Genomic DNA, 21677 nt, shown 5'->3' with positions numbered 1-21677 from the left:
ACTCAGCTACTAAAACTTAGGCCACTGTTCTTGTCCTTGGTTTTCCAGAAATCCCAGACCCTCCCGTGAACATGAGCTCAGTGTCCACCCAGAAATGCTGAATGCCCATCCAGAATGTAACACAAACAAATCACAGCTTGCCTTAAGCTCGGGCACAGTGCAGATCCAAGCCCACACATCTTAAGCCTGACTTAAGAGTGCCTTGCAGAAGGCACTCTGCAAACACAGGATGAAGCAAAGTCTGCCTGGATGCCAGTTAGCACCGTTAGTCAGCACAATCCCTGGACTCTGGCATCAGTCAAGAGGTTAATGCCTCAACCCCAAACCAGCCCAGTCCCTCTGCCCCCCACTCCAACCTTTGACACTCCAGATCTCCACTTGCTGCAGTAGCTGTACTACACTGACTCATTAACAAATTCTGGGCTACTTCCAAGATTAAAAGCTTTAGGGTGGTATTTTCTCTGCCTAAAAATACATCTTCTTTCCTGTAATAGCCACAAAATGGAGCTCTGTTTAACCTTTACATATGGAAAAATCAGTACTATAAAACATGAGCATTTCAGTCCTGAGATATTTGGAAGGAAGGAAAATAGCCTGTGCCCATCTTTCAAAGATGGCTTTCAAATACCCCTTTCAAGACACTGTATGAAGAGCACAGGCTCCTCCAGCTATATTGCTATTGTCCAAGAGGTCTTGAGCAAAAAGTGGAAACTTTCTGGGAAGTACATACTGGCACAGAAAATACTCTGCATTTGATGTATCTGTTGTTTTTCCTACCAGCCAGTCTGAACTACACATTCAGAATCCAGGCCACATTCAGCTGTTAACGCACACCCCTCACATTTATTGATGTGAGACTCACGATGCTCCACAGAAAAGATTGTGACAGGAGCACACAACTATCCTCTGAAAAAGCAAACAGTGTAGAAAGGTATCTGGTCTCGTCCCCAAACAAATCAGCCTGCACTTTCAGCCTGTCACACCTTTAATATTAACAGGGGAATTTAAGATGCAGTCTACTGAGCAGAAGCCTTTTCTTAATTTACTGACCCTGTAGGTGTGATGGGACCAGGTTTTATTCTTAATATTTTCATGTTTGTAAAGTTGCTACATCCCTGAAGTGGGTCAAGGTCAGAAAAGAGTTTCCCTGTCACATTTTTTTCAGAGGGTGCAAGATGACATGGAAAGGCTGTAAGAAAGCCCAGTTCTAAATCATATTTATCCCACTGCAGTATTTCACCCCACTGCTGAAAGGCAGGGTTTATATCAGTGAGCCAACAAAACTGAGCAATTCTGTCCTTCTTCAAGGATAATGCAGTGCCATGTTCTTACCAACACAGAGCTGGAACAAGTTGGATGCTCCTCAGCAAGTTACTCTTTCACCCATGCACAAGAAGAGTTGAAGGTGGTGTCAAATTAATGAAACCTGAAGTCAGTGCCTGCAGTTCCAAAGGGTTTAACACTGATGTGTACAGGCTGTGCTATGCACAGATAACTTATTTCAGCTGTATAATACATATTTGGTATATATATATATATACACATATATACAAATATATATATATATTTATGTATATATATACTTGGCAACTATCAAGTATCTCTGTCTAGGCACTAATATGATAGAGAGCCCTGTTATAACTCAGTCTTACATGTTTCAAGCTAAAAAGCCACACCTCAACAGTAATGCCATGTTTAATGCAGGTGCATTGCTGACTTGCTCTTCTCAGCCCATTACAAATAAAGAAAAAATAAAATCTCCTGAAGGACTCACCACCTACCTCCATCTGTGATGTTCATGGCATGGTCTTTAACACTCCCCCAAAATTAGCATGTGCTATTACATAGAAACTTGAGCAACACAGGAGTGCATCTTTCAGCACATGAATCAATGCCTTCATAGCTCTTGTCATGGAACTTGCAGACACTGAAAAGCATCAGGCAACCCGAGGCACTTCTGGGGAGTTTTTGTTTCTTCCCCCCACCCTTGTTGATTTTTTCTGTAGGAATTTCATGAAGCAGCCCCAGCAAAGACTCACAGAGCACAGACCACATCTACTGTTCAGACTCCTACTTTTTATGGCAGAACAAGCAACCTAAGGCCCCCATTTCTCAATGTTTTAACATCCTGATGCATTATTGGAGTAGATGCTGTTACAAGATTTTGTAGCTTAGGTTTACCTCTTGTTGCAGGTTAGCTGTTTCTCCCATGAGGAAGTCTTTCCCCTCTAACACAGCAGTGTTGCAATTCACTATTTTTTATTTTATTTATTATTATTTATTAATTTTATTTATTATTCTTAATTTATTATTTATTAATTTATTTTATTACCTGAACATGAGCATCAAAAATAGCATCTCAAGTGTCCACTAACACAGAGCAGGAAATAATCATGTGAGGCTTCTTCCTACTAAATAATAGTTCCCTTTTTGACCCCTTGCTATACTCTTCCATGATGAAGACAACCAGTGGAAGCTAAGTACCAGCTGTGTGGGTAGCAGACAATTCTAATTTAGGCTAAGCATGACCTAAGAAACACTGATGCAAAAAAGAGATCACTGCTGGAGGAGCCACCAAGGGAGACTCTTAGGGAAAAGGTACTTTAAGAATGGAAAAGATGCCTCGTGTGCAAGAGGTTGAGTTGACTCAGAGCAGGGCACAAAAGTTGCTTTAGAGAGCTGAAAACAAACCAGCAGGTGTTTGTCCACAGCCAAAGCACCTCCTTCCCCTCCAGTGAGAGTTGCTTTCACCAGAACTCCCCTGCTGAAATGGAGCCACCCACTAACCCCAAATGCTTTCATTTTATGGATGTGTTTTCCCGCAATCACCCACAGGTACACACTTTTCCCTGGGACAAAGGTAAGCAAGTGGAAGATAACTGGTAAACAGGGAGGTTAATTAACCCTTTCTTCCCAGCCACATTGGTTAACCAGTAAACAATATCCTTCTAACCCCAGAGGCAGCTGCAGCAGCATTGCTGTGACAGAGCTGTGTGAACTACTGCATCTCCTTGGTGCTTGGAGGTTGTTGTTTGCTGTTGCAGAAGAAACCCTTTTGCTCCTCCCTTCCAGAAAAGAGTGGCTATCCTCTGTCCAAGTTCTGCCTTCTTTTATCATTTTTCCTCAATTTTATCTCTCTGCTATCTCAACTCAATCTTACTCATTAATTTTATGTCAAGCTCTGCAGTTTCCAGAACCTCCATCAATCTGTACCATCTATCTGACCAGCTTTATAAAGCCCTTTAATCTTTGCAAAGCCTTTCTGCCAGGCCACCAAAGGGACTGTTCTTGCAGCTGCCAGAACTGCCTTTCCTCCAGCAGCACAGCCCCACACAGCTTCCCCTCAACCTCACCATGCCCCAGTAAAAGGAGACAGAGGAAAGAATGACACGGGGAAAGAAGAAAACCTAAACCGGTGAAGGGAAAACCAGAGAAAGCGGGAATGAGGTAGGACAAAATAAATGAATGAAGATAGGAGGACAAAAAAGGCAAAAGAACAGGAAAAGGGGAAACTGAAGGGCAAAAATGAATGATGCTCTCTCTCTCAAGGCTAGAGGTTTTCCCCAGCCTCGCCTGACTGCTGCACTTGGACCTGCAAATGCAGATTGAAGCTCTCAGATCACAGATGAAGTTTGGACTTTCTTGGTGCTCTGCAGAAGGGTTTATGTAATTTTTATGTAAGGTTTATGTAATGTTATACTTGCCACAGCAGATAACTGTAGTTTATAGACTGTAGAGCATGTGGATGCATAGGTGAGGTCACCAAAAACCCTGGATTTCAGTTACAATAAATAAACTCAAGACTGAAGAGGTTTCACAGACTTCAGCTGAAGTTGGAAAAGAGGTGTTTCCAACTGAAAAAAAATTGTAGCTAGCTGCTTAAATTCACCTGTTTTTACTAAACCAAGACTCTACAAATAGGTGAATATCTTAATGACCATAGAGCTGGTTTGAATGGCTTTGCTTCTCCTGATCTTAATCCTGTTTGCTGTGGACACCTGGATCAGGAAACATAGCCCAGGACTGGGACCTTGAGAGAAAAAGCCCTGGAGAGCCCAGCTCTGACATGTTAGGGGGGATCCAGCCAAGAGCAGGAGCAGGTATTTGTTTTCTAAACACACATAGGAGAGTGCCATTCTTTTTGCTCTGCTAGTGAGCACAGAGTCTCCCAGTTCTGGTCCTTCATGTGTCTAAATATTAATTTTCCTGGGCAGAATCTGCTCATGTTCATACTGATACAGTTGCCCTAGATAGTTTTTTGCAGCAGATATTTATTGTTTTTTTAAAGAATGAAATGTGGACTGCTTGATTTATTTCAGAATATTTCCTTCTCCTTCACAGGCCAGTTTCCACATACATGAATGATCCCCTGACCTGTGCTCTACCTGCTCTGCATCAAGAGCTCTGTTCTCTCCCACAGCATTGCCCTTCCACCCTTCTTCTGGATCACACCCTCAGCATCATCCCATTGTCCCTGCAGCTTTTCTGGTTTGCACCTGCCTCCTGGCCTTTCCCCTAGGTACCAGGTAAGAAACCTGCCAGTGCTTGACCTCCCACACCAACAGGGCTTACATTTTCCAGGGCTTCCAGGTTACCACTTGGAAGCACAAAATGACATGGAAAGAAGAGGTATCCAAGATCTATGGATTTCAGCCTACTTCTTAGGCTCTGATTCCTCTGATGAGCACCACCTGCCAGAGGAACATTGACTGAAGTAAGAATTTCTCATCTTTAGGACCCCATGAAATCTGCCTTCCCATGTTTGTGTAGCTCTGACCTCTCTGGTCGTTTTGGGAGCCTTTGCTGTGTCAGCTTGCCAAAACAGCACTTCTCTTATGAGTAATTCCTGTCACTTACACTTTCTGCAAAATCAGGGTCAAACTGACACTCAGGCAATGAACCTGCACCAACCTTTCCCAGACCTTTACAACCCAAAAAGGAGCGGAGACCAGCATCAGTTTGGGTGGTAGATGGTACCTTCAAAGGGTTGGATGGGCCCTGCAGGGGTGAAATGCCTTCCATAGTGATGTGATTGAGATCCCAGCTCACAGGATTCCAGCTCCTTGCCCTGATCTCAGCTTGTCAGAAACCCCAATCCTTCTTGAAGCCATCAATCTGTGTGCTGCTGACCCTACCAAGCCACAGCAGCTCCCCTAAAGGGTGGCTCAGCAGCAGTTCAGGCTGCCTGGACAGAGACCCTGCTGCCTTTGTTAACTGAGGCAATCCAAAGGCAACACAGGGTAGATCAAGTCCTGTCAATCCTTGCAAGAGAGAAACACTTGCTCTTCAAACCTGAGCCTCAAGGCTTGTGAAACAAAGGTACCCTTTAATAAAATAGGATTAATGAGCTGGAAAGGTACACAGTAAAGGGAAAGAAACAACTCCTCTATTTCACACCCCAATCCAACCAAATATTGAGATGGTAAGATAAAATCACGCTGTTTACTCACTACTTTAAAAGCTCTGTTCTCCCTGGATGCAGTCACCTTCAGCCAGTGACACCAAAAGAAGGCACTTCTGCCTGGTGCTCTTGCCCCTTATTCCTCAAGAGTTCCCAGAAGGAGGGACTCCAAAAACAAGACCGGTCACACAGAGCTGAGTGGGAGCAAGGCTTCATATATGGGAGTGGTCAGAAGGGGAGGGTGATGTAATGAAGCCCTATCTTTGACCAGTGAAGGCATGCCACCCTTCCCCCTCCCTGTCCCTGAAGAATTGCTGGCTCACAGGGCAAGATGAGAACAGAGTGGTCCAGCACTTTCCGTGCCGTACTTTCTCACGGTAAAGGGAACAGCGGAGAGGGTGGGGAGCAAGCAAAGATCAGAGTAGGATGGAGACAATACTTTGATATTAGGTAGTCCCAGGAGTGAATCTTGTACTGGCAGAGTTGTTTCTTTTCTTCATGCATCAAACAATTCTCTGCCAAGTTGCTGGTTTCCCCTGGCACAAGTCCTGACAGGGAGGACACTCTCTGCACTAGAGCACTGGTGACCCCATACCCATCCTGACAGAGAAAATCCCATTCCTGCACTCTTCCAAGTTGGCTGATGTGGGAACACTGCCCAGCTCCATGGCTTTAGGGGTTGAGAGCTCTGTAGAGCAGAAGAAATGTACGTCCCATAAACGGTGGTGTCTAGGACACTGATCTGGGAAGCTCTTGAGAGGCACATCCTGCCCTTCTCCATCAGAGGAAATCTTGAACCCTGTGAATGGAGAGGAAATCTCTCAAGGATGTACCACTGCTGTCCAAAGGGAAAAGAATTAATTTTTGACTTCCTTCATTTCAGTTTTGTTGATTGTTCACTGAAGGGTTTGTTTGACCATGAAAAGCCACATCAGGCATTAGGACAAGGTTTGCCTAAATCAAAGGTTATAAACAATCAGTTGGGTACCTCTGTGATTGCTGTATAAACTGAGAGTCCAGGTCTAATAAAAGGTTTCTGTGTGCTCTCAGATGAGGCAATTGGGAAAGGCAGGAGCCAGTCCAGGCTTTCACAAACAGAGTTACTGTCCTCTACCAGGAACTGCACCAAGATCCACAGGATCATGCAACAGCAGCCAAACAAATACTACCAGCTCTGAGAACCAAAACCTTATACTGACAGGAACCTCCATGGGTAATTCTCAGATTTGGGTGGGGAAGGAAGATGTGTGAATGACTCTTGCAAGAAGGGCTGCATGTGCAATGCATAGTGAACTGGAGAACAACAGTGCCTTTAGCCCTTCACAGGTTATTTTTTTAGCCAGAGGTGTTCCCTGTCCACACAATACAGTGACATCTCAAGTAAAGGAGCTATCCCTGTGCACTGTAAGGAGCATTCCTGTGCACATCACAGTCTGAGTCTCTCTCACCCTGAGGAATGGGTCTGCTTTGATAGTGTCAAAGAGAGCAGATACACAACTGAGAACCCCTTTTAACTGCCAGGAATGCTGCCTAAGAGACTTCTTCAGATACAGGACAAACTATCTCTCTTTTACAGATGTAAGATTTACTCTACTATATTTGCACTTTCCTGCAAATTACAGAATCTCAATAAACTATTCCCTCTTGCTCTTTTGTTTTGGGGGGTGGTGGTGGTTTTGGAGCTATTGGGAATGAAACAGAAACAATTAACATTGAGTTCTTCTGTTATCCTTATCCAAACAAGAATCTGCACCCAACAGGTATTTTTCAGTACAACTGCAGCAGACCCCATCCATCCTAAGGAAAGCTCCCCACTTGTTCAAAGTGCAACATGTTTTTTATAGGATTGTTTGGAGACAACCCAAACACGTTGGGTGGGTGACAGAGTAAATTCTAACCAAATTGTAAGCACAAAGAGGAAGAACAGAGTCATGACAGGTACCTTCCCCTATTTCTCCACTCCTACTCAGGGTAAGAGACAGACACACAGGGGAGACTGTGTGAAGCTGCCTACCAAATATGAGCCTCCAGTACTTTCTGCATCTACAGGAAGATCTCCAAACTCCATAACCTGTCCAGACTGCTGGATTCTTGTCATCATCACCACAAAAAAATTCACTACTTAACAGCATTTTAAAGCTACTACCAGGGCCAGGGAGCCTTGTAGGCCTACATGATAAAAGTATTCATATCCCCACTTGAGGGACAGGGCTGCAGAGCAGGTCAATGCCTGGGCTGGAATAAGGAATCTTCCTCTCAGATTCCTTAACCATGTTCCTAGACATCACCTTTCTTCCCTGCCACATGCCTGAAATCCAGAGGCAGCTGGAAGTGCCAAGTGCAGAGGCTGACACTGATCACTGCACTGTGCCTAGAGCCCCATGGGATGTTGTGTTCAGCGTTCCTCACGGCTTCGGTGTCTCCTCCACTGTAAACAGGAAATTAATAAAATGTGAAGGTAGCACCCTCCATCACCTTGTGAAAGAAGACAGCAGATTAGACTGCAGAAGAGGAGCTGGGAGGAAGTTAAAAATGTCTGCCACTTAATAGAAAACTTGCAGATTATTACAGAAAGTTGTTGGGTAACTAATCACTGTTAAAGTCTAACCTAAACAAGAGGGCCCTAAAACCAGAGCACAGACTTTCCCAGCAAGAGCCAAGGTCCACTTCCCATTCTGCTTAAGAATCAATGGGACTTGGAGATGGGAGGTTCAGAAGTTCTTCCTGGACATGAATGAACACTGACCCACAGAGATCTGTGCGTGCAGCCCACCCAAACTTTGCCTCATGAGAGCTGCGCTTCTCAGGAAGCCCCACAACTTCTTGTTCCTTTCTCAGCAGTTTCTGTTGAAGGATCAGCTCTACTGGTCTCAGAGCAACAAATGAAATCTCTCAGCATAAAATTCAGCACGTCCTGGTAAGGCAGAATCTGTCCTGGGTTACCTTAGTATGGTAAGATGGGACCACATGGCAGGGTCAGGGCAGCAGCCCCTCAGAGAGGGATGGGGCACAGCAGCAGTGCAGCCATCCCCAGATCTGTTATCCCTGCTTTACCCAGCCCTGGGACTGCCTTCTGCCAGCCCTGCAGGGCCACAGCTCCCAGAGTGGTGGGAATCAACCCAGCAAAGAGCCACTGATGGCTGTTAGGTGCTGTGAGAGAAGAAATCCCAGAGTCCCTGAGCAGGCTGTGGATGAAGCTCTAATTTGCACTGAGTGGGCAGGGGCTATGCACATTCTGGCTACACTACTGCTAGCTTCAGGGGGCAAACCTATCTCAGGGATGAACACCCAGAAGCAAGAGTTTCATGGACCTTTACACAGGGACCCCTTTCCCAGCTGTTGGGCAGGTGAGGAGGGTGCTCAGCAGCCATACAAATAGTTCATATAGCACTACACAGGAAAGGTTCACACCATGCAAGATTCCTCACACCCTAAATGACAATCTGGATGTACAACTCTTTCATTGCAGTGGTTCTCAGCGCTTCATACTCTGGGTTTGCTCCCCAGAACAACAGCTTCAGGAAATAAATTAATTTTTCTTTCTAAAGAAGTCACTCACTGCAGATCCAATACTGCCTTAGTGCTTCAGGCTCACATTTAGTCAAGTTAAGGTTTGGGCAATGCAGTTTGTGTCTGTGTGGCCATTTGCAACCCATCAGTTTTGACCTTAGGAGAGAAACACACAGCACAGGTTCAGCCTCGGTGCACACCACGAGCTCTAGGCCACGTGTGGGATGGGCACTGCTGTACAATGGGACAGGCTCCTCTCACAGCCCATCACAGCAAAGCAGCTGAGCATGTTCAGTTTCCAGCAGCCCAAGGCTGTACACTGAAATCCCTGGGTGACTCTGTGCTGTCCAGAAGGGCAGTCACAAAGTTCCTACAAAAGAAAACTCCAGAGACAGGAGCCTGTCTTGACTGGCCTCTGCATGCAGAAATCCGGCAGGTTTGGAGCTTGCAGCATCTCCTTCTCTGGGCAGAGCATACCACAGGACTGAGGAAAGAATGGGAGCTCAAACACCACCCAGTGTTCTGTCCTGACAGATGCCACATGCTACCAGGAGAACAGACCAGAGGAAAGAGTCCCAGTCTCCTTCAGGGCTTGTTTGTTTAGGTGCTGCAAAGGGCACCAGAAATGGCCATTTCCTTATGAGAGATCAGAATCACAAACCTCTGCCTCAAAGCACTTGGAACCTGTGTTGGAAAGTGTGAGCTGGGCTGGAGCAGAGGCTGGAGCAGCAGGGCTCTGGGAGCACACACTTGGCTTTGGGAGGAGCACAAAAGCTGCAGGGGCCGGACACAGAGCCCTGCACAGTGACCAGCCCTGCACAGGAGCTCAACCCCTGCAGCTCTCCCCCTCCATAGCACACACAGGGGCTGCTCAGCCTGTACATCACAGCCTCTCCTGGCCAGGATGGGGCAGGAGCTGGTGCCCTCCCATCTGCTGAGCCCACACCTGCTCCTGTTCCCACTGCCATGGGAAGCACAGATGGCTCTGCCATGTTTCCACCTGATCTCTGGGGAAGGCTTGGATTGTTTGCCCAGCGTGCCAGGGCTGTGATTACCTGGCAGAGTGGGCCAGTCACACCTGCATGGCACAGCACAAAGCTGCTTAAACCCCCCCTCTATCGACCTGAGCCCCTTGACCCCCAGACCTTCCCAGGGAGAAATGGCAATGCATGGGATGGCACAGGCAATGCACTCTCAAAGATCAGGGTGTGTCCCACAGGAGAGAGGAAGGCTACTACAAACACAGACACCTCCTAAATTTTCAGAGCCACAGCAACCATTGCCATCAGGCACAACTGGACTTTTGCAGGGGGTAGAGTGGCCTTCCCTGGGAAAGGCTCTCACCTTCCCCTGCAGATAGAGGCAAAAGGGCTTCCCACAGGCTGGAGCAATATTCCTACTCTCCCCCCTCCCCACATCAGCCAACAGCTCTGGCCCTCTGATGCTGTGGGTAGAACCATTTTCTGACACCTGCTGGGCCTCTGTCTCCCACCTTGTCCCCTCACAGTTGTCCCATAGCATTGAGGAAAAGGAACAATTTGTGCTGAGGTCAGCCTGATGTGCCATGGGGGTTTGGGGGAAACAGACCTTGGGGTTTAACAGGGCTGCTCCCCTGTGAGAGCTCCCCCAGCCAGAAATGAACCTTGAACTCCAGCAGGGCAGGACAGAATTGTGCAGAGACAGAAGACTAGATAAAAGAGATTATCCTTTTATAGATATGGATTTTTTTTTTTTTAATAGAGCAGGAAGGAGCAGGAAAGAGAGGCAGAGTCCAGAGCCTGGTCTGACTGTTCAGATCTGAGGCTACCAGAAATGCTGGCTGCTCTTGAAAAGGCTTCCTGACTCTCCCCATGCCACCCTGGCTGCCTTGCTGGCCTCTGCCACAGAGATCCCACCAGCCTCGAGCTAATTTGGGCTCATGGGTGAGGACACAGAAACACAATAGTGACAGGAATAAAAAGCAGTGGGGAGGATCACACCCAGGAGACTTATTCTTATCAAAACCCAACAGTATATCAAAGGGCATGTGTGAAGACAGGGAAGAGCCTTTTGTAAAAGCCACAATTGAATCAAATCCTGCAGTTTTACAATGCTGCAGTTTTTACATTCTCCTGGGATGAAGACTGCCCCAAAGGGTGACCCCTGTGCCAGGCCAGGCCATGGCACACTGAGCAGTCACACACCCACGGCACAGCTGCTGTTTGCCCTGTGCATGTGCTTTTTAATGACAGCTTTTATTTGCAAAGCATCTCTTACAGAAAAGACAAATTGCATTACTCTCAGCTTATTAAAATCACACTCAGATTTTCTCAACTGCTAATTACACCCAGGCAGCAGTGGCAGTGTAATTAAAGCTGGGATGGAGGTTTGGGGATACAGCTACCACACAATCCCTTCCTGTGCTGGGCTCAGCTGAGCCCTGCCCAAGCACTGGCCCCAGTGAGACCCAGGCACAGCCCTGTCATGCCATGAGAGAAGGTGATGTAGGTAAGGCCCAGCATCTCCTCAGCACAGGAGAGGGGGCACCCTGCACCAAACCTCCCCAGTTACAGCTGGGCACCCACCCTGACTCTGCTGCAGGGGCTGGGGAAGGGATACGTGTGGCATTGGGGTTACTGAGGTGTGGGGAGTGAAAGGGGATTTTCTCCTGTTTCTGGTGCTAAATAACTGCAATAAATCACATTAGCTGTCTAAGCCTCCATTTCCTTTAATGCAAAACAGAGATTTTGGGCTTCCCTGCTAACTAAGCAATTCTGGGAACAAACCACAGAATGGACTCTTGCTGGTACCCAAACACTTTAAAGCCTGACTGTGGCACACAACAGACCTAGGAGTGAATTACACAGGGGAAGGTGTGAAGCCCTAGAAACTGAGTTCCAAAGAACTGAGAGACAGCAGTAAAAGAGCTTACAGACCTGTGAGGAGCTGGGAGCCCGCTGGAGAACCAACTGTGCCTCTGCAACACATGGTCCTGGCAGAAGGGCCACCACAGGTGTGCAAACAGCTGTGTGGACAGCACAGCAAGCACCTGCCCTGAGCTCAGGCACCTCAGAAACAGAGCTCTCAGGGCTCAGCACCAGGTAAGCTTTGGGTAAGTGGGTACTTAACCCCAGCACTGGCTTCCTGCTGCCAAGGGGATGCTGTGGAGAATATCACCTCCAGGAAGATGGAGTGCTAATTAGGGAAAGCAGATAAAGACTGTGTCTCTTTCAAGATGAGTTTCCTTCCCACTGAAATCCTCACAGTTTCAGTGCTCAGCAGGATGCAAACACATCCTTAAATGATTTCCTGGAGCCTAGTTTCAAAGATCAGTCCCTTCAAAAGCAGGAACATGCCAAGATCAATAGCAGACCCAGGAGAGCTCGAAGCATGCCAGCTCCAAAACCACCAGGCTTTCACTACAGCCAGTGACCTACCAGATGCTAAGGGGCACTGCTACCTTTTCATGTTTGAAAAGGCTACCAAGGCTTCCTAAGCAATCAGCCTTACCTAAGTACCAAGGGAAGAAAAAAAACAGTAGGAAAATTTACATTTCAGAAACAGCACGATGTGCCTGTGCAATATGTCCTGGAGAGGCAAACCCACAGACAGAGTTCACAAACAAAGAGGAGCAGAGCTCACAGATACTGGATGTGATCCCAGGAACAAGGATATGTTCATCTGCTCCTTGAATAGTTTTACTACCAATTCCCTAAGGTCACTAACAGGATGTCCTGGGAAGCAGCTATCAGGTGACCATTTTTAATTCAATACAAGTTAAAAGAGGGGAATAAATTATCAAAACTTCATGTGGGAAAAGCTGAGTGGGGTGTCCTACAGATGCCAGAAACATTCAGTATATTTCCTTGTGGCCCAGGAATGAAATAGTAAAGACAACATATGGCGCTAGCAAAAGACATCAGGAAAATTTCAGCTGTGGAAAACTTGAAAACATCTGTGAAACAGAGCAAATAATAGCTAATGAAATTCAATATAGAGAAATATGCAATGCCTGGCTGTGATAAGCCAACATGAAGGAGAGATATATATTGATAGGTTTGTGTTAGAAGCTCCTTACACCACCATTAAATCTCTTACAAAGATTTGGGGAGAAAATGCAGCAAGAAGGAAGCAAGAATTTGTTAGCTCCTGATTCATTGGCTCTTATTTAAAGCTTATAAACGAAACTGGGTCTGTAAAGAGGAAAAGTATTCCTTTGAAAAGGATAAAGAGGACAGAGGCAGAGTGAAGAATCAAAGCTGGCAAATCAAGCTACAGCGATGGAAACTTTTGAAAAAAATAACAACTTAGTACAAAGAACTTACCTAAGAAATGATATAACAGAGATTATGCCCAACACACTGAAAAAGAAGGTGTTTTCAGCCTAGGGTGTTCACTCAAGTACAGCTAGCTGCAGTTCTCTTGGAATTGCATTGAAATCTGTCCAAACAGGAGAATTCCAGTCAGAGGTTTATTATTTTCATCCCTTAAAACACGTGTGCAGCGTTAGAGCACGGCACAGGAACACAATGCCTGAAAAGCAGAGGCAGGATTCCCAAGAGCTTCAATCCTTCCTGTCCCTACCTGGAGCCTCTGGCAGCCTCCTGTCACCTGGAGCCTCCGAGCAGAGTCACTGCCTCCATCCCAGCCACACCTGCGCGCTGCGCTCCTACCTGGAGCTAAGTGGGATTTTCCATGCGGGCGGTTCGGCATCTCAGGGGTCCTCCCAGCACATCCCTGCCTGGCCCAGGGAGAGGAGAGCGTGTTCTCCAGAGCAGCCGGGCTGTTCCCCTGTGGGTGAGAGGCTGGGTCAGTCCCCGTTCTTGTGCTGGGCACTAGATGGCACAGACGGGAGGCGCTGCCAGGGGAGCCCGGGCTGGGCGGGCCGCACCCGGGGCTGCCGCTCGCCCAAGGGGGGCTCCTGCCATGGGGAATGCGCTGCCAGCAGCATCATCCCACGGGGCAATCCCGTCCATGGGGTGCCCCCGCTGCCCTGCCCTGCCCTCCTGCATCCCCTCACATCCCGTCCTGTCCTGCCAAAGCGCCGCCTGTGCTGCAGGGAAGCCGGATAGCCCGGCAAGGGCTGTGGCATCCATGCCCTGCCTCCTGGATCTGCTACTCCTCACCAAGCTCAGCTTCACTGAATATACCTGCTTCACAGAGCAGCCCTATATTTGGCTCAAACAGCGTCAAAAAGAGGGCAGAAATCCTCCCTGGGAGGGTCTGTCCTGCTTCGCTGTGAGGCTGCACCTTGGTCATCAGCCCCGGGACAATAAATGGCACCTGATACCTGGAGCTTGGAGAGAGACAGCGAGGGCCAGGTACCAAATCCCTCTGGGTTCAGGCCAGTTCTGGGGAGTCCACCCCAGCACCTTTCCTCTGCCCTGTGGGATGATGGCACAGAGGAGGGAAGCACTTAGTCACTGCTCTTAAAGCATTTGTCACAAGGTAGCTCCTCTAAAGCAGCTCATTCTTCCTCCTGATTTTCTTCCTTTTCAGCACTGCTGCCTGCAATCACTGAGGCAAGACCTGCACCCCAGAGCCTTCCCATCCTCATCTTCCTCAATTTCTTTAAGGTGTGGATGAAATTCCTCACCAATGAACTGTGTGGACTGACGCAATGAGGCAAACACGGGCTAAGCCACACAAAACTGCTGTGGTAAGCACAGAAATAGCCAAAGCACTTTCCATGGTGACAAAAAAATAAGGATGGGAAGCTGGAAGTTTGTATGTTGGCCTCTGCTGTTCTGACATTAGAAATTCACTTTACTTCAAAGGTTAGCACAGTTAATGCATCTGCTGAAGATCACAGGCTCTGACAGCCTGCCAGGAACGGCTCCGGGCACTGAGGCGAGCAGCAAGCTCTGTGCACAGGGCACAAGTGGCACACATGGGTGCTATCCAAACCAAACCTGAGCCTGGCAAAGCCCAAAAGAGCTTTTGTGCTGAGCAGCTCGGTGATGCCAGGTATTAATGACACAGACAAGTCTCCAAGGAAAAGCCTGTTTGCTTTTCCAGCAGCACTACCCTTTCCTGTCTGTCTGCTCGTGGCACTGCCCTGCAGACTGCAGTGGGGTTAGGGATCACCTGGGTCAAACCCCACAGGGGGAATTCCTCAGGGTGTTGTAGGTGGGAGACAAAACATAATTCAGATGCCTGCACTGTAAAATCCAAATTCATCCAAGGTGTAAACAGGGCAGTAGGTCAGCTTTGCTCAGTGGCTCTTATCTTTTAAAGGCTGGAGTGGCCTGGGCAAAACCTGCAAAGAGACTCATGCTACATCCTGGGGACAGCTCCACTGCAGTGGCTGAGAAGTACAGAACAGCCAGAGAAGCCCCTTCCACACTTGGGCTCTCATTGACAGACTTGGAGACCTGCTTCTGATCAGCCATCTAAGTCGAAATGCTGGGTCACTGGTGTGTAACAACCTGGCTCTGGAAGAGAAGAAAATGCTCAAAAAAGCTTTTATGCTTCAATTCCCACTCCAAGGTCTGCTTCTTGTACTTCTCAAACATTTGGGTTTTTTTAGACAAGAGATGTCTTTTTATCTTTGGATATAAATGGAGAAAAAATAGTCAAACTGAAAAGAAATAAAAACAGTTGGTCACTTTTCCAGGCCTCCCATGAACTGTAAACACATTTTAAGAAGTGCTGACATCTCTGGAGAACATGAAACTCTTAGTCAGGGAGGTCATCCTCCTCATCAGAAGGACATCTAATGTGTCATGTGCTGGCTGGACTCGCTTCCAGTGATGGAGAGCAGCACTTCATGCACTGTGTCTGCTGTGGTCACACTGCACAGCCTGGCCTCCAGTGCCTGGTCCATACACTCCCTCCAGGGCCTGTGGTTGCTCTCAGTGGTTTAGAACTGCTTGCTAAGATGCTTAGAGTCAGCATAATCTGTGCTTTTGTGGTTTCAAATTCCAAAAGAAGCTTAGCAGCACCAGGTGCTGCCTTCAGCCTCTCCTGCATGGGCTTAAGATGGTTTAATTCTTTTATGAAACCATAATTCCAGTCCATAGCTTTCAACTGGGGAACTTCTAAGCCAGGTTTTCTAAAAGCTTTTCAGAAATAGTTTTATGATACACACACACACACAAAATAAAAAAAATTTAAAAAAAAAGGATTCTAGAGGGATGTGTTATAAGATCAGACATTTCTGCCTCTTAAAAGCTGGAAATGCAAGAGCCCCTTGACAAGGTACATTGTAAATCCTTGCAAGGCTTTCCTCCAATGTTTCTCCTGTCTTAGATCAGCTTCTTAAATGGTCCAATGTATGGGAATGCCTGGAGAGGTCCCAGGGCCTTCCCCTACATGTCCCATCAACCTTGTGAAAGCATCCACAGGCAAGAGGCTCCTCTGTGCTCCAAACAGGCAGGTGGCTGAACAGAAAAACACCTTGGGACCACAGGCTGCCCCTGGAAGTGTCACTTGCCAGCATTTGCTTCATTAACTGCATTGCTCTGCTATTTTTTTAACTCTACTGCTCCTCTTTATAGGCTGATCAGAAGCACAAGGTGTTAAAAAGGAGATCTCCTGCTGCTCTCCCCTTCCTTCCTCTGGAGGGCTTCCCGAGGGTCTTGTGTGTCTGCCAGGGGAAAGCAGAGGGCTGGGAAGGACAGAAAAGGTGTTTGGAAATCACACATAGGTCCAGGTGGCAGTGGAGAGCTGCAAAGGGTGGAAGGAAAGAGAGATGTGTGAGCCTGGGGCAGAACGTGAGAAGAGCCAGAGCTTCCCACCACCTCCCTCTGCAAGCCCCAACAAGGCTGGAAGAGATACCCCACAATGCAGGTGTGGGATTCCCTTCCCGACTGGGACAGGAGAGTCTGGCCACTCCCAGAGCAGTGAGGAACATCTCTGCTGGTGCTTCCAGAGCTGCCTGCCCTGCCTTTCTGCCAGGGACTGCAGCCACTGCAGCAGTTCAGCACAAGGCTACGAGTCCAAACCTCAGCCTCTTCACAGCCCACCTTAATTTAATCAAGATAAAATTAATCTAAATGAAATTAGTGCAGCGTGCTCCCAGAAAGGAGGTAACAGAAATCCTCCATGCATCTCAGTTCCCTAATTGACTCACTGTGAAAGCAGCAGAAGCTCAGAATTCCCCTGTGCTAAGAAGTCAAGGTAATGCCATGCGTCACTGGAGCGGACTGGTGACCTTCCCTGTGCTCACAGCAGTGCTGTCCAATTTCACTGTGACCACAAGATCACAGGTTGTTAATATTCTCTATACAGCCCAGCAAATCTGCTTTTACAGGCACTGCAAGATCTTGATTAATTAGTCCAATAAGGAGCAGGCCAGTGCCCATAATTACGTAGCAGAGCTCTGTCCTTTTGAAAACCCTTCACTGCCTCAGACCCAGAGCACCACCAAAGGTCTCGTGGGCTGCAAAGAGAGCCTCAGCTGCAAGAAGCAAAAGGTTCAAGACCTAATGAATGTTCCATGGGCTATTGCTACCATTTCTCCATCAAATGCAGAGTCCCAGCAGTGACTGCCTGCATGCAGCTGCTTCCACCAGCACTGATGGTGCAGAAGTCCCTAAGACTCCAGCCCAGCTGATGCTGTGTTCATCTTGTATCTCCCCATCTCCATGTACTCTGCAGTTTCAAGGAAGAAATCCCCCTAATGCTTGTCATTAAGAGGACTTCTTCCCCAAAACTGCACTGTCATGGACAGATGGACCTTCTGCAGGTCTGCTGCTTTGTTCAGTCAAGAGCTTACAGCTGTCTGGGATATGGAGCTCCCACATGAACAGCTCATGGCCGGACAGCAAGTGCATTTGCCCCTAGATACAATGGAATTAAATCTGGAGCCTGCACTAGCTCTCTGCATGTATCTCTCCAGAGCTACAGCTCCCTTCCCAGCAGGAGCCTTGGCTTTGAGGGATCTGCCAACAAGCTCAGAGGCACGAGAAATAACAACTTGGGAGCTCAGACAAGCTGGTTTGCAGGCAAACAAAAGCTGAAGCTGTGAAAGTGTGAGGCAGTCAATGCAATGTCTGGCAGCACAGCCTCACCTCCGCCTTAATCCTCTTTCCCTTCTTAAGCACTAAATTAATCAATTACACTTCCAGCCCGGCAAAATCAGTCAGAAACGTAACCTTCATCATACACAAGGCAAACATAACTGGGATTGTCATTGGAAGCCAGCTTGACCAGCATACAAATGAGAGCAGCCCCGTGAGCGGGCAGGCTCCGAGCGGGCAGGGACCATTGGAATTGCGGTCACAGCGCGGCTGTGCCGAGGGAAAGGGCTCCAGCTCCGCAGGGAGAGCTGTGGCACCGGGCACTGCACAAACAGCCTGGGACACAAGGCACTGAACACTCCAGGCAGCGGCAGGGAGGAGCCACAGCCTTCCCCAGCCGTAGACAGGAGCCCAAACTCACAGCCCAGCGCTGCACAGGCCACAGACCCTGCAGGGATGGGCAACATGGACATGAGGCCTTGGAAATCCCTGCCCATGAGTGCCAGTGTGAATTCATAAATGGGGTGAGCAAGGATTATCCCCTCCCCAGCTTATTAATGGGAAACTGAGTCACGGGGGCCAAGTGGTAGCAAGAGCAAGGCAGGAGTGTTCAGTGAAAGCACCAGCTCAAGGCTCAAGCACAATCAAAAAAATCCAAGTGAGAGCTGGCAGCCAAATCACCAAGCCAATGTGCTCCCAGGTAGCTCCAGGGTGCAGCTGCAGCCCCATGGCTGCTGTCCCAGTGCAGCAGAGGCTACAGCAGGGCTGGGGGAGAGGCAGGGACGTAGTTAAGGATGAATTAAGGGCTGAAATGGTTTCTGTACAAGTGCAACACTCTTCAATTTAGGCAGCGGAAACCTGAGAGAGGGCACAGCAGAGGTTTATCTGAGAGTCGCTTGGAGGAAATTAATGAGGAATGACTGCCTGCTGCCTCTTCCAATATTTAAGCTACAAAAGCATCAAATGAAAACAGTGAGTGACAGATTCAGAACTAAGTAAATATTTCTTCACACAGCTGAACAGTGCCATAAGTTGCTGTGGATACCCAAAATTTTCTCAGGCTCAAAAAAGGGTTTAGGAAAAATCTGAAAAGACTATTAAATGCAGAGATCCAAATCTCAGGAAATTCCTGAACTGATGGTAACTGATGGCTGATGGTAAGGAGAGTACTCAGCAACACACACTGACCGCATCTCCCTGTTATCCTCCTCGCTGGACATCCTCTATTAACCATTGCTAATTGAGGATCCATGGGGAAAGAGGCCTGTGGTGTGATCCAGTACAGTTATTATTCTGTTCTGGCACTGATCTGGGCTCTCCTCACTTGCCTGAAAGACCAGGACCTGTGAGCATTCCCATTCCTGGGCACTTGGGTGATAACAAGGGGATGTGCTTATAGGACAGGATTTAAGTGAATAGAGAAAGGATCTCTGCTTTCCATTTTTCCATTTCTCATGTTAGGAGCAATTTTTGGTAAAATTGACTCAGTCATGCTGCACCCAGCTAGATGCAGTTGGCAGCACCATGTACCCCGCATTCAGTTTAGAAACAAGATAACATCCTTCTGAGAGGTGCTAAAATATCCACAGGGATGGGATTTCCAAGTCTGAAACCCACAGCTTGTGGTCGTTGTGAGAAACCCTACAGCTCCCACTCTGTTGTACCAAACAAGCTCATGAGCTGATCTATCTCTGTGTAAAGCTTACGGGTGCCCTTGACACTGCAGCAGAGATGACAGAAAGGGGGGGACACTCCAGTAGGTTGGTATCTCCCAGGTCTTGCACGCTCAGCCACTCTCTCCTAGGACTGCATTGAGAGCAGAGGATACAGACTCTGACAGAAGAGTCCATTCTGTCCAAGCAAACTCCTGCCTCAGCCCGTTGCTGACATCTCAGCCACAGAAGTACCTCCACTCCCTGTCATTTGAAAGCACACTCAGGGCAGGATTATCTCTCAGTCTGCAGAGAGCTGCCAGCCAGGCATTCTCCTTCAGTGAAGCCAAGTGGAGCACTGGTGTGTTTCTCATTAGCTCCCATTATCCATGCTATTGTAGTGTTTCCAGTGCTAAAGCACAGCTGGGAGGCAGCTGAACTGCCCCTGCAATTGTTTGTTTGTTAAGAGGATTTGCTCTGTGGCAGGATATTTCCAAGTCATAGGCAGAGGAGGGGTATCCTGGTAACAGTGCCATCCTCGGAGCCGCTTGTGTGCCCTGGTTCTCTCACTGCCTCAGAACAATCCACCTGCTTTCATCCCCACTACGATGCAGATTGTGTTTCCTTCTGACTCTGAGAGATAAGGTGTGAGACAATTGAGCCATATAAAGTCATTCTGCTGATGAACTGATCCTTTGGTTCCAAATGCACTATCGCTGCTGCTCCTTTCAGCGGCACTCGGAGCAGAGCAGGCAGGAGCAGGGATCTGAGACAGCCTGTCCAGCTGCCAGCCAGCAGAGAAAGGCACTGTGCACCCCTCCTTTGACACCTTTACCCATTGCTCCAGCACTTTTTATCCTTCCCTTTGCTCCCAGTGACAATTCTGCAGCTGTAACACTGCACCCCATATCAGTGATTTTCTCTTGACCCAGCCTCTCTCAAAGCTCTCTGACCAGATCCAGAAGTCTTTACTCAGCATCTACTCCCTCCAAGTGGGATTAGTTTGAGTCAGTCTCAGCCATTCCTCAAGATCTGTTGATGCTAATTTCCTTCATGCAGGTGTTTAGAGCAGAGAGGGGACTAACAGGCAGATGGACAATCAGGGCTTTTGTCTGATCAAACACTGAGTAAAATTCTGAGAAGGGCCTTCAGAATCTGGCCTACCATGGTTAGAGAGCTGCACAAACACTGTGACAGAATTAATGCATTAGCCAGCCTGCTTTAGAGTCCAGCCCCTTCTTGTCTCTGTCTCTTCAAGCCAGGCAGGGGTCACCAGCAGAGGATTTGAAAGAGGCTGTCATGATGCAAAGCATCCACACCTCCATCCTCATTCATGGCTCAGAGGAAGGCTGAGAAGGAAAATGATCCTTGCAGGCTCTGGAGCCATAGCCATGCCCATTCCCCCGAAGTGAGAGCCCAATAGCCACAACATCCTTCCACAGATGCATTGGATGATGCTTGTCCGTGGTTGCACGAGCCAGTGGGAACCCCAGGTTGTTTCTACAGCTGTGTGTCCTCACATTACAGCTACCAGACACCTCTGCTCTGCATGCAGGACTCCCAGACTGCCATGGGCACCTGGGCTCATTGTGGTGATAATCCTGAACAAAAGTAAGTTTATGGATCCAATTCCAAAAACTAGGTCAGGCTGAGCCACTGGTTCTGCTGGGATTGAGCTGCCTGCAAAATCTCGGTGGCCTGAGATGGGATCCAGTCTTTCTTTTTTACCATCCTGTTGGATGGCAGTGATTTTGTCTGAAGAAAAGCATGTGCTAAACTTGCTGTGCACTGCTGGAGGAGGGAAGAATGCATACAAGGAAAACAGTTCTACCCACAGCAGGTGAGGAACAGTGCCAGCATCGTACTATCAGTTGCAGATGACGGGTGGTGGGCAAAATTCCTGCCACTTTCTAGATTAGTAAAACACCTCCTCTGGGTCCAACAGCAGACTGATAGAAAACACAGCCCACAGAAGCAGTCCCTGCAGATGGTGTGTTCTGAACTACTATTAATCTAGACAACCTTTTGCGATGTTCAAAGAGTTTGTCCAGGGATAAAATAGCTCCCCAAAATGCCTGGATGGAAGGAGCAGTCTCGGCAGCACCCGCGTCTCTCTTTGTCTTCCCCACCGAGCATCTCCCGGCAGAACAAACCCGGGAGGAGGAGGCGCCT

General features: G+C 48.0%; 1 protein-coding gene across 2 annotated transcripts in view; it reads right to left on the bottom strand.

The window, feature by feature from the left end:
* GGT1 (gamma-glutamyltransferase 1) overlaps nt 1-13234 on the bottom strand; it is a 29061-nt gene extending 15827 nt beyond the window's left edge. Inside the window, exon 1 of one of the 2 annotated variants that reach the window (XM_058851737.1) lies at nt 13216-13234. The gene's annotated coding sequence lies outside the window, so the exon portion shown is untranslated. Of the gene's footprint in view, nt 1-5450; nt 5606-13215 lie in introns of those variants that run through there. The other variant, XM_058851736.1, reaches the window with a different exon arrangement.
* Between the last annotated feature and the right edge of the window lie 8443 nt (nt 13235-21677).

This window comes from Poecile atricapillus, chromosome 16 (genome assembly GCF_030490865.1).
Source record: "Poecile atricapillus isolate bPoeAtr1 chromosome 16, bPoeAtr1.hap1, whole genome shotgun sequence".
Classification (NCBI taxonomy): Eukaryota; Metazoa; Chordata; class Aves; order Passeriformes; family Paridae; genus Poecile; species Poecile atricapillus.
The sequence above is the reverse complement of the archived record's forward strand: the minus strand, read 5'-3'. Positions and strand labels throughout refer to the sequence as shown.